Here is a 12,590-nt window from a genome sequence, read left to right on the forward strand (position 1 = left end):
TTTTGATAAGTCACTTGCTTCGTAATTTTGCGATTTTCGTTTACACTATTTTGACTTGCAACACAAAGTAAATATTTCACCTGAGCATTGCTTTTTTTATAGTGTGTATATTTTTTTACTGTCAAAATGTGTAACATTTTCAAATTTATTAAACGCCTAAATATTCAGTTACTTTACAAAGGGACTGAAAAAACATTTCCATCTGTATTATTATGATAACGAATTACAAACATTTTGATGTTTAATGTCATCACCAAGAGACTGCAAATGTTACGTTGAAAAGTACATTTCTATGTTGTTTAGCTTCTAATCCTACATAATAATCTGTTGTGATGTTTGTGGGCCCTTTTGATCGTCTTAATCAATCTGGACAGATTTTTTAGTCAAAATGACTGAAATATTTACACATTTTATAAATTGCCTGAGAGAATCACATTTTACAAATTGACGGTAATATATACAGGCTTACAAAGGAAAGGACCTGTGAAAACAACGTCTATCGCTCATTGAAGAATTCCCAACTAAGACGTAGAGAAACAAGGACCAATCGGTTCAATTTTACAGCAAATGAAGAAAAACAAAATGCAAATACCATAATTACAACCTACCAAATTTATGTGTATAAATTTTAGGCAGCTTCCTTGTTCGAGGAATGTATCCGTCAATATCCACACAAAGGAACAATATCCCACTCGTCTGCAGCTGTACAAAGAAACTTATTCGATGTCATGTGTCTTTGTAACAATCAAATATTTTAAAAGATATATATCGTTTCGGGATATTATAACCCGTGTTCGTTTCTCAACTGATCACTTGGATTGTTTCAGGTGTTTCACACAGGTGTCAAGTCTCAAGGATCGGCTGAGAAAGCCCACGTGACAACTTTTTTCATAACGCCCACGGTTCCTAAAATATCCATTGAGTGATAGATAACAATGATCAATCAATCAACGTATTATCAGTTAACCTTTTGAACAAAGTAATTTGTTTTTACATCGGCACTTCACCCCATGATATAAGTGTATTCCCTTTGTTTTAGTAAACCTACACATGTAAACACTCACTTTTGACATATCCACTGTGCAAGATAACAGTGATTACTCAATCAACGTATTTTCTGTTAATCCTTTGATGACTAGGAACGATCCGTTGATTTACAAAAAAATGTAAATCAACTAATCATTCACCTCTTGCTGGTCTGCCACGTGCATATTACATAACACACATTTCACCTCACTTCAAACCTGGATTTAGATTGAATAATTACCCCAGACACAATAAATGCCAAATGGGAACCTTTGTCAGGTAATCTAAGTGGTGCTACCACTAATTGTACCTGTAATAAATTCATTAACTGAGTACAAGTGAATGACGACAAATACACAAGTGTAGGGTTATACGAGAAACGTGGATGACAACAAAGGAGTAGTAATCGTATTATCGACGCAATCCGAAATCCCCAAAATGCTTTCACTGCATGGATACTTTTTTAGTATTAATTTATAACCATCTGGGGTATTTCCAAATGACGACATCCGATGAGGTCCGACGTTCTTTTTGTCTGTTTGTTTAGGCTGAAGAAATTAATTAACATGCGCCCTTTGTCAAAATCTTTATAGATCACCGTTAACCAATCAGTGTTTATGCAAAAATGCGTAAAACAAATATTGCCTCCAGCCTCCAAGTTTATTTAGCTGTCCTTGCAGACGGTAGCCCAGTCTCTGGTCATGCTCAGTTGCGTTGCGTATCATCCGGGTACTCACAGGGAAAAAAACAATAACAAAGGCAACAACCAGTCCGGGGAATTGCGTTAGATCAGTGCCCCTTTAACAACTTCAGTAGTCTTGTTATCATAAAATAAAGTTGACCGTTCCAAAATCATGAAAGGTTCAATCTTGACATGCTTTAAGTCTTGTTTTTGTATCATTGCGTATCGAGATACGTATCGTATCGTGACCAGAATATCGAGATGCGTATCATATCACGACTTTCCTGTATTGATGCAGCCCTACCAAATATGGTTGATATATATCTGTTAGTTCCAGAGAAGAAGTCGCTTAAAGCAATATAGCCAAATTACCCCTATATGGCCCCGCCCCTCAGCTCCTTGGGGGATCAGACCCACCATTTGTACAATTTTGAATCCCCACCACCTAGGGATGCTTCCAGTCAAATTTCCTAAGCTCCAATTAGTGGTTCAGAAGAAGAAGTCTTTTGAATAAATTGTTGACGTACGGATGACGAAACCACGGTTTGGCATAGCTCACCTTGGTCCTTCGGACCAGGTGAGCTAATAATGCGAGCAATGATCACTCGCATTTGTCGTATTTAATTCACACTCGTGTTAATTTCAAGATTTACAGTACTTCCCACATATTCTCAGAATCCTCACGTCGATCACCTTTTCTCCTAATACTGATTGCCATATCTCTCCCACTTTTGGATGCGATATATCGGCCACTGCGTTTATCTGCATAACCCAGCTACATCTGCTCTTAAGAATAACGGCCACTATATGACGAAGCTCCAGAAATGACATCATGATAGAACATAAACTGCTTTACCGGGAAATGAACCACGCTTTGTTCTTCATTGTTCTTTGCGATTTATGGTGGAGCTATCTCAGATATACCACTGAATCATGTTTAAGTCTTAATTCACAGCGTGGTGATACTACAATTTGTATTTGAATGTTACAGGAAATGTATGTGTAGCATCCTACAGATGACATCCTTACCTTGTCAGCTTGATGACGGGGTTAACCTCTTTGGTCATGTGGACAAGGCGTCCGACCTCTGATCAGAAGGTCCGTGGTTTGAATACCATCACGGGACTCAGAAATTATATGGCTGCTACATTGGCGCCCAACGTGGGGCTGAGCATGTTCATATTAAATTTGAGCAAATTAAGCCTCAGGTCCCGACTATGCGGCCAAGGACGTGCCTTCTGTTGATGGGGGAGTATGTAGCAGGGCGTGGAGTCATCCTACAGATGACATCCTTACCTTGTCAGCTTGATGACAGGGTTAACCTCTTTGGTCATGTGGACAAGGCGTCCGACCTCTGATCAGAAGGTCCGTGGTTCGAATCCCATCACGGGACTCGGAAATTTTATAGCCGCTACAAATGCATGTATTTATATGGATGCAATGATTGTGTGGTGAAAAAAATAAAATAAACAAATTGTTATAAATATGAGACAGGGTTAGGAAACTTCTAACTTGTAGGGTTACGAAATTACGAAGGATAGGAAATTTCTATTTGTACGAACTCGTTTAGATTTCGGTTACCAAATTACATACACACGGCTTATCTATATTTGTGAAAGATAGCCTGTCAGCATACGATATTAAGTATATTTTAATAAATTCTATTATCAATTGAATCAATGAAATTAATTAAAACATAATCAGTTCTTATATCATTTACCTGTCCTTCAAGTTTCAGTCTTCAACAACTACTGACGACATACGCAACGTACGACCGGCGACGAAAGCAAGTTCAAATTGTTTGTCTGCCAATGTCATTCTGAATTTCCAAGACATGATGCATTGCTACGTCCCATTGCATCACCTCGGACAGTAGGGCACGTGGGGACATGTTGATCACCGCCAGTGTGTATCTTTCCATCCAAGTGGAGCGTCACACTATACCGTATTTCTTCAGAGGTCACAATGACCTGTCAAACAGGGGAGATAATCATCAATGCGCGTGCACATTGAATACCATGAGTAAATTTCACAGTTCATCGCATTCGTGGCCAAACGGGACAAAACGAATGATATTCGTTTACCTATTGAAGAATTCCATTTTAGAGTTTTAAACACGAGAACTACTTAATAAGAACCCCAACTCTTGATGTGTTGTGCACAAATAGACCGGACTTTAAAGTTTACAAGGTGCAACTAAATTTATGTTAACCAAGTCGCTGTAAAAGTCCCGACGCCAATAAACCAAATAATTTAAAACAAAACCCACTTCTAAACAGACAACTACATCCCCGTATGGCCATTAAAATATTCAAATCTCACAGAAACTTCAGGTGTTAAGAAAATACGAAAATCAGAATCTGAAACATCTTGCCGAGAGCAAACTGAGTTTGACTACAGACAGCTAAATTGGAAGGCCAACAGCCGAAAGTCAGTTGAAGAACTTGTGATGAAATATAACAATACAACATTAATAAGCCCGAATACACGTACACACTTGTCAATACAAGATCAAAGATATATGTCCATACATATCCCGCAAGTCGATGTCCTGTACATATCTTGCAAATCGCGTATATATCGATGTCCTGGCTGTCTATATCCTGCATGTCGATGTCCTGTACATATCCTGCATGTCGATGTCCTGTACATATCCTGCATGTCGATGTCCTGTCCATACCCTGCATGTCGATGTCCTGTCCATATCCTGCAAGTCGATGTCCTGTCCATATCCTGCATGTCGATGTCCTGTCCATATCCTGCAAGTCGATGTCCTGTCCATATCCTGCATGTCGATGTCCTGTCCATATCCTGCTAGTCGATGTCCCGTACATATCCTACAAGTCGATGTCCCGTACATATCCTGCAAATTGATGTCATGCCCATAGCCCGCAATGCACGTATTCATCGATGTCCTGTACATATCCTGCAAGTCAATGTCCCGTACATATACTGCAAGTCGATGTCCTGCCCATATCCTGCAAGTCGATGTCCTGCCCATATCCTGCAAGTCGCGTATTTATCGATGTCCTGTACATATCCTGCAGGTCGATGTCCTGTACATATCCTGCAAGTCCATGTCCCGTACATATCCTGCAGGTCGATGTCCTGTACATATCCTGCAAGTCCATGTCCCGTACATATCCTGCAGGTCGATGCCCTGTACATATCCTGCAAAACAGTCGCAGCGCTAGCACGGGTTGCAAGGGACAAATTTAACCTGGAATCTCCACGGGAGCATTTTATACACATTTTTGTTGATGTTTTAAGGGTCTATGATGCTTGGACTTTAAAGGGAAGTTATGCTATTTCGTTAATTGCAGCCTAGCAGCCTGAGGTAGGTAGCCTTTAAAAAGCAAAGTTGGTACACTCCAGGATTGGGGTAGATGGACATGCATTATTATCACAAAAACGTCAAGACATTTTCAGGTATATCTGGTCTCTTTTGCTTCCCTGTAAACTCATCTTCACGAGACAAGGGAATTAATTGACTGTAAAAGTCCAGGTTCCATCCTTCCTGGACTAGGCTGTAATTTCTGGGCTCATCGTAGCGCTACCAGTCGCGTTTACGAGTTATCTTATGTTTATGTCCCCGCTATGCCCCTCCAATTGACCAACCAGATTCCACCAATCATATTACTTGCATTCTTTTCAAACAAGTCAAGACAATCGGATCGATGAACAAGATCTATATGGTAAAAGGGGTCTTACCTCGCGAAGCGCATCAACTCACTTGCGCCTTGGTTAAACACAAATTAAAACAAATTACAGTAAACTACGATTATAACGAACATGCTTATAACGAACTTATTTTTTTAGTCCCGACTATTTGCTGTTGTTAAGGTGTATATATGCTTATAACGAACTACGGTTATAATGAACTAAAATTAGTAGTCCCTATGAGTTCGTTATAACCGTAGATTTTGAAAATAGCTGTCGATGCCCAGTTGACGGCACACACCCTTTGCAAATCCTGCAGTCGACCGAAATCTGCACGTTGAAATCCATGTTGTTAACAAGCCGGATGTCGATTTCGTAACGCGATTTTGATTGGACTATGCATAGACTCGTTAGTCCAGCAAAAGTATAACTCCACAATCCCACCATAGTTCGGCATGGGTGAGGTATCATAGTTCTATTTTGGACCTCAAGTTTGCAATGTTTCCGCGACTGTTTTCAGCTTTGCAGCGTTTTAATAACGTTAGTAATGTAGAGGACATCAACTTGCAGGATATGTATTCCAGCAATATGATGGCGGCCTGAAAATGATCGGATCTGGACCAGACAATCCAGTGGGGGTACGATGACACACCCTCAACTAAGTCAGGGAGCCTGACTACCCTCTCTGTTAAGCGTCAGCACATATTGAGTCAGTGATCTAAACCACTCAGCCACCGATGCTTCCACCAGATGGAAGGAAGTCCGACAACTGGTCGTCCAGACCACTTACTTAGTGTACCCCTCCGAAAGCAATAAATACACAATGTATTTAGAAAGTGGTGAAATGTAACAATATGTAATATTTGGGATAACACTTTGTGTTCTGGCGATTAGGTACTTCAATCTGAGAGTGTGGGTTCGAATCCTGGATGGTACAAAAGTACTAGAATCTGTACTTTACTAAGAAAGTGTTATCCCATATATAACGTGTTACACTTGCCCATTATCATTATCCATCTAAGGGGAACGGCTAAGGCGCCGCAATTCGCTGTGCAGAGTTGCGTCCCTTGGGCACGCCAGAAACCTTGCTCTTGCGTTTCGAATCCCGATTTGCCCCGATTATGTTTCTAGGTTTGTCAGCACCAAACCCGTGCTCGTGGGTTTCACCGAAGTGGTAAACGTCTGAGACCTGCATCACTTCGGGCTTTCCTTCCACATTAAGCTGACACGCCGTGATATAACTGGAATCCTGTTAAAAGCGGCGTTAAACCAAACTCACTCACTCATAATCCATCTTTTGACATGAACATGCTGTTATACTCAGCAGAATACCATAGCTTTCTGAAACCAATTAATCATTTTAGAATAAATAGTTTCTTTCAGTTAGAAGTTTAATTCTGTTCAGGGAATAGTTCAGTTTTGTTCAGTTTCAGAACCATTCGTCACCGCTCGCCCCTTTCCGTAACCAGCAAGAAGACTCGTCCCCCTATCGATGAATATTGTGTGCGAAAATACGACAAAGCAATCAGAATGCGCGTATGATAAGTTCTTCGTCAAAGAATCCCTCAGGAATAATTTTTGATTTTACATGTCTTGCATCTAAACATATACCCAAGAAACAGTTAAATGTGTTCAATCATACTGTATAATTTCGCATGTCCAGATGTGCTTTTAATTGCATCTGAAATATATATAATATATGGGGAAATGTATGTGAACCATTACGCAACGAGTTGACAATTGTTTTAGGTATGCCCGTTTGCGCTAAGACGGAGCCCAGTCCCAAAAATGGCCACGAGAGGGGCACGAGTCGCTATTCGGCTTGTCCCGGAATAACACGAGTTGGTCACGAATGTTTCAGAACTGCACCGTGCACGTGAGAATATACACAAATATCAAACACGTGATAAATCATTTGCTCCATTTACAAAATAATATTTTCCAATCAATGCCATCTCTTTGTTATACAATGGTTATTACCAAATACTTATTGTTGGTAAGAAAGCTAAGCGGACTCACTCAATAGCATAAGCTATCATCTTAAAATCCCTTATACACAGTCATAATAATCAGTGGTGAGTGAGTAATGTTTTACGCCGCTTTAAGCAATATTCCAGCAATATCAAGGCGGGGGACACAAGAAATGGGCTTCACACATTGTACCCATGTGGGAATCGACCCTGGGGTTTTGGCATGATGAGCGAACGCTTTAACCAGTAGACTACCCCACCGCAACATGTTTGGTCTTAATATCACCTAGAACATCAGGCGAAAACATCTATATAACTTTAAATAAATCAAATTTTTTGTCCCGAAAGAATGTTTCTGTCAAAATTCGATTTTGCCTTCACTCAATATACTCCCTGGTGCGGGTGATCTCGCCATGAATTGAACACTTTGTACGCAACATGATTGTGGCTATATTATAGGTTGTAGGTTATACCAAGACGACCAAGGTGCCTGGACATGGCTTACCCACTACAACTGTCCGTGGTCACGTGGGTTTAATTTCTGAGAAAGCCATACAGTATTCTACGGTTAAAACGGACTCAAAGGGACCACTAATTTTAGTTCGTTGTAGCCGTAGTTCGTTATATGCTTATATACAGCATAACTACAGCAAACAGTCGGGATACAAAAGTAAGTTGGTTATATCCGTCAGTTCGTTATAAGCGTGTTCGTTATAAACATAGTTTACTGTAATATGCTGGACTTTCCCTGTGATGTATATGGTCAGAAGATATAGGGGAGATATGGAATCTGATTGGTCAATAGGAGGGACGTAGAAGGGACATAACTCGTAATTGCCACAGGTAGCGCTTTGATCGAGCCTGGAAATTCCAGCCTAGTTCGGCAAGGGTGGAAACGAGGCTTTTGCTGTCAGTTAACGCCCTTGCCTCGGGAAGATGAGCTCGAGTGCAATTCGCCGACTTACTGGCTTGGGTTGTATTTTGCTGGAGTGAATGTGACTAGCGGGGAAAGTATAACCTTCCGCATTCATGGTGAAGTTTAAGAGTGAGTTGCGGGTGCTGTCCACATCCAATGATGTCCCAGTTGGGCTAGAAAGACAGTTGTAGTGTCACCTGAGGTCGTATGAAAGTTTGATGTTATGTGCACATTTATCGGTATAATTAACAGCTCTTGGCGGAGGTGTATGGCCCATTATCCCGTACTGTGACATCAACTGTGTAGTCAGTATTGTGGTTGGACAGCCGGATGTGACCGGATGCGTCCCCAAGCTCATTCGTCCCTTTCCGTAACCTGCAAGGAGACTCGCCCCCCTATCGATGAATGTCATGTGCGAAAATACGACAAACCAATCAGAATGCGCGTATGACTTCAAGGACTTCGGTCAAAGAATCCCTCGAGAATATCTTTTTATTTTACATTATATGTCTTGCATCTAGTGAGTGAGTGAGTGAGTAAGGTTTTACGCCGCCTTTAGCAATATTCCCGCAATATCACAGCGGGGGACACCAGAAATGGGCTTCACAAATTGCAACCAGGGAATCGAACCCGAGTCTTCGGGGTGACGACCGAACGCTTAAACCACTAGGCTACCCGACCGCCCCCTTTGCATCTAATAATATACCCTGGATACAGTTAAATGTGTTCAATCATACTGTATAAATACCGTAAATCCCTATGTTTTAAATGGAAGATATATGACATGGGAGAAAGTATACTTGAATCGTTACCAACGAGTTGACAATTCTTTTAATTATGGGGGCGGTCGGGTAGCCTAGTGGTTAAAGCGTTCGCTCGTCACGCCGAAGACCCGGGTTCGATTCCCGACATGGGTACAATGTGTGAAGCCCATTTCTGGTGTCCCCCACCGTGATATTGCTGGAATATTGCTAAAAGCGGCGTAAAACCTCATTCACTCACTCACTCACTCTTTTAATTATGCCCCTTTTGTGCTTGGACGGAACCCAGTAGTAGAAATGGCCACGAGAGAAGTCGCTACATTCGTCACCACTCGTCCCTTTCCGTAACCTACAAGAAGACTCGTCCCCCTGGGCCTATCAATGAATGTTATGTGCGAAAATACGACAAACCAATCAGATTGCAAGTATGACTTCAGTTACTTCAGCAAAAGAAAGGAATAGTTTTCGAGTTGACAATTCTTTTAGCGATGCCCTTTTTACACTTCCCTCGACAAGCTGGGGATCGCCAATGTGTTTTGTTCGTTTCCTAAAGCTTCTGTCTGGTCCAGAGTCTCGCATCGACACTTATGTCCGAGTTAATATTTGCCGTCTTATCCAGTTCACATTCATTGTCCACATGCATTTTGAAGAAGTTTTATCAACATGAATTCCACTGTAATTCTCTGAAAATGTTTTATCAATTTGAACTCCATTGTACATTCTCTGAAGATGTTTGATCAATCTAAACTCCATTGTACATTCTCTGAAGATGTTTGATCAATCTAAACTCCATTGTACATTCTCTGAAGATGTTTTATCAATTTGAACTCCAGTTCACATTCTCTGGAGATGTTTTATCAATCTAAACTCCATTGTACATTCTCTGAAGATGTTTTATCAATCTAAACTCCATTGTACATTCTCTGAAGATGTTTTATCAATCTAAACTCCATTGTACATTCTCTGAAGATGTTTTATCAATCTAAACTCCATTGTACATTCTCTGAAGATGTTTATCAATCTAAACTCCATTGTACATGCTCTGGAGATGTTTCATCAATCTAAACTCCATTGTACATTCTCTGAAGATGTTTTATCAATCTAAACTCCATTGTACATGCTCTGAAGATGTTTTTTTTTCAATTTAAACTCCACTGTACATTTTCTAAAGATGATTTATCAATTAAAATCCAATTCTGCATGCTCCTAATAAAAGCACAAATAAAAGAACCAGAACACCAAATGTACAGCATATTACATTTTATATTACATCATTACAAATGTGAATGCCCAGCTATTTGATACATGGATTTATATTTATATTTTTGTTAGTCTATGACTGAATATTGACCAAGGAAGTAAATTCGTAGCTCTCCTCCATTATCCATCTTCCTGAGGCAAGGGAATTAACTGACTGTAGAAGTCCAGTTTCCACTCTTGCCAAACTTGATGGGATTTTGTGCCTACATCATAGCACCGCCAGTGGCTATTACAATTTATGTCCATTCTATATCCCTCCTATTGACTCCACCTATCACAGCACTTGCATTTGCTTCAAACAAAATGGCGGCGCACAGTCAAGACGATCTCATTGATAGTCAAGATCTTTATTCTAATGAAACTGGCATTACCTCTATGCATAGACTCGTTAGTCCAGCCAAAATATAAATTCACAATTCCAGTCTGGTAGGCAAGGGTGGAAAGTGGACTTTTACAGTTAGTTAACTGCCTTGCCTCTGGAAGATTCCATTTCTGGAATCCATGTGGGTTATTACCTTTCCTAAACAAACCTTTGTAGAATTAACACCCAACAGTTATATATTCAATAAATATTTATCCAGTACCTCTGTCAGTACCTGTTCAAGCAATGGATCAATCTTACATATTCAATATGGAATGGTGAAAGAGGGTGGGAATCCTTGGCTGAAATCCTCTAAGGACAAGAATCCTGAAAGGGTAAATTTGAAAAAAAATATTTTAATACAATAAGATCAAACTATTCTTTCCACATACACACTGTAAATGAAGTATGTCAAATGTATACACAAAAGTATGGCACTATACTTTTCACAAGAGGTAGGGAGGTTGATTGGGAAGGCAGCTGAGATGACTCCAAGACAGACATTTGGCCCCATGTCAGTAAATGTCAGTACAAATTCCACAATCGGAAAAATAAAAATCCAAATTCGTGTAAATACATGGATGCAATGTTGTGATACCCCTGAAACCCGTATTTTATTTGTTGTTGTTTTTGTTTGTTGTTTAACGCCGCACTCAGCAATATTCGAGCTATATGATGGCAGTCTATGTAAATAATCGAGTCTGGACCAGACAATCCAGTGATTGATATCATGAACATCGGCTCTTTGCATACTAATTCCCCCAAGAAAACCAGCACGCCATTTGGAAGGTTTTGTTCATCCGAACAGAACCATAAAAGTTATCTGACATAACCACATCAGATATATTTCAAGGTTATCTGATATAAGCCACAGTGTAAGTTTTAAAAAGGAAGGTTATTAAACACTGATATATAAACATAACACATTCTCCACTAATCATATTGGCTAATTTTACTCATAGAAAGTTGTTTAAATTCTTACAAAGGAGATCAATAAACAGAAAACACCAACATGAAATGTCCACCAACAATGGTTATTCTCAGGAAATCTGAAATTGTCTGACACAACAAACATTGAGCAAATTTGATGAAAGAATGAGTGAACGTTGGTTTGGGCGATATCCCAACAGTATGATATGGGCCTGAGACATTAGTTAATGAGGAATTAGGTGAAATGGGGTTTAACGTAGCGATTATTGCACGTATAAAGCAATGTGAGTGTGTGTGTGTGTTTTGTGTGTGTGTGTGGCTATGGCTGTGTGTGTGTCATTCCCTGGTCTGTCTGTGGTCGAATGCCAACAGGTGGGGTGTGGTGAAATGGGGTTCAACCTTGCGTCCAAGATCATTGCACTTATATAGCGACGTGCACGCACGTGTGTGTGGCTGCTTGTACTAGTCCTGAATGATGCCGATTTATAGTGCTAGCCCACAGAGATACTATGCCACAGTTTACATGAATACCCCACTCAGACACAGTGTACTGACTCTGAGCTGAACAGTCTTTGTTTTTATCAATCTGGTCTGGTTATTACAGCCCGTGATCTGACTGTCTCCCTGTTGGCTCTATCGTCCAGGCAAAATGCCTTATTTAATGGTTGTCAATGTACTGACACTAGTTTCATCAGTTTTCACATTATTTGTCTTCACCATGAAATGAAATGTGGGAGGAAAGCCCGAAGTGATGCAGGTCTCAGACGTTTACCACTTTGGTGAAACCCACAAGCACGGGTATGGTGCTGACAAACCTTGAAACATAATTGGGGTGAACCGGGATTCGAACCCACAATCATAGGTTTCTGGCGTGCCCAAGGGACGCAACTCTGCACAGCGAATTGCGGCACCTTAGACGACTGGGCCACCCGTGCCCCCTACCATGAAATGTGAAACTTTAAACCTTAGGTAATTATCAATCATTAATCTTCAGTTTCTAAAGGCCCCTTTACACAGGGCTGCG

General features: G+C 40.4%; 1 protein-coding gene across 2 annotated transcripts in view; it reads right to left on the minus strand.

Annotated features, from left to right (window-relative positions):
- The window catches only part of LOC124144616 (monocarboxylate transporter 12-like), a 42,335-nt gene extending 38,661 nt beyond the window's left edge, over window positions 1–3,674 (minus strand). For both annotated transcript variants that reach the window (XM_048389137.1, XM_048389139.1), the window contains exon 1: window positions 3,429–3,674. The gene's annotated coding sequence lies outside the window, so the exon portion shown is untranslated. The remainder of the gene's footprint in view (window positions 1–3,428) is intronic.
- Between the last annotated feature and the right edge of the window lie 8,916 nt (window positions 3,675–12,590).

This window comes from Haliotis rufescens, unplaced genomic scaffold, assembly GCF_023055435.1.
Source record: "Haliotis rufescens isolate VD_foot unplaced genomic scaffold, xgHalRufe1.0.p SCAF_8, whole genome shotgun sequence".
NCBI lineage: Eukaryota > Metazoa > Mollusca > Gastropoda > Lepetellida > Haliotidae > Haliotis > Haliotis rufescens.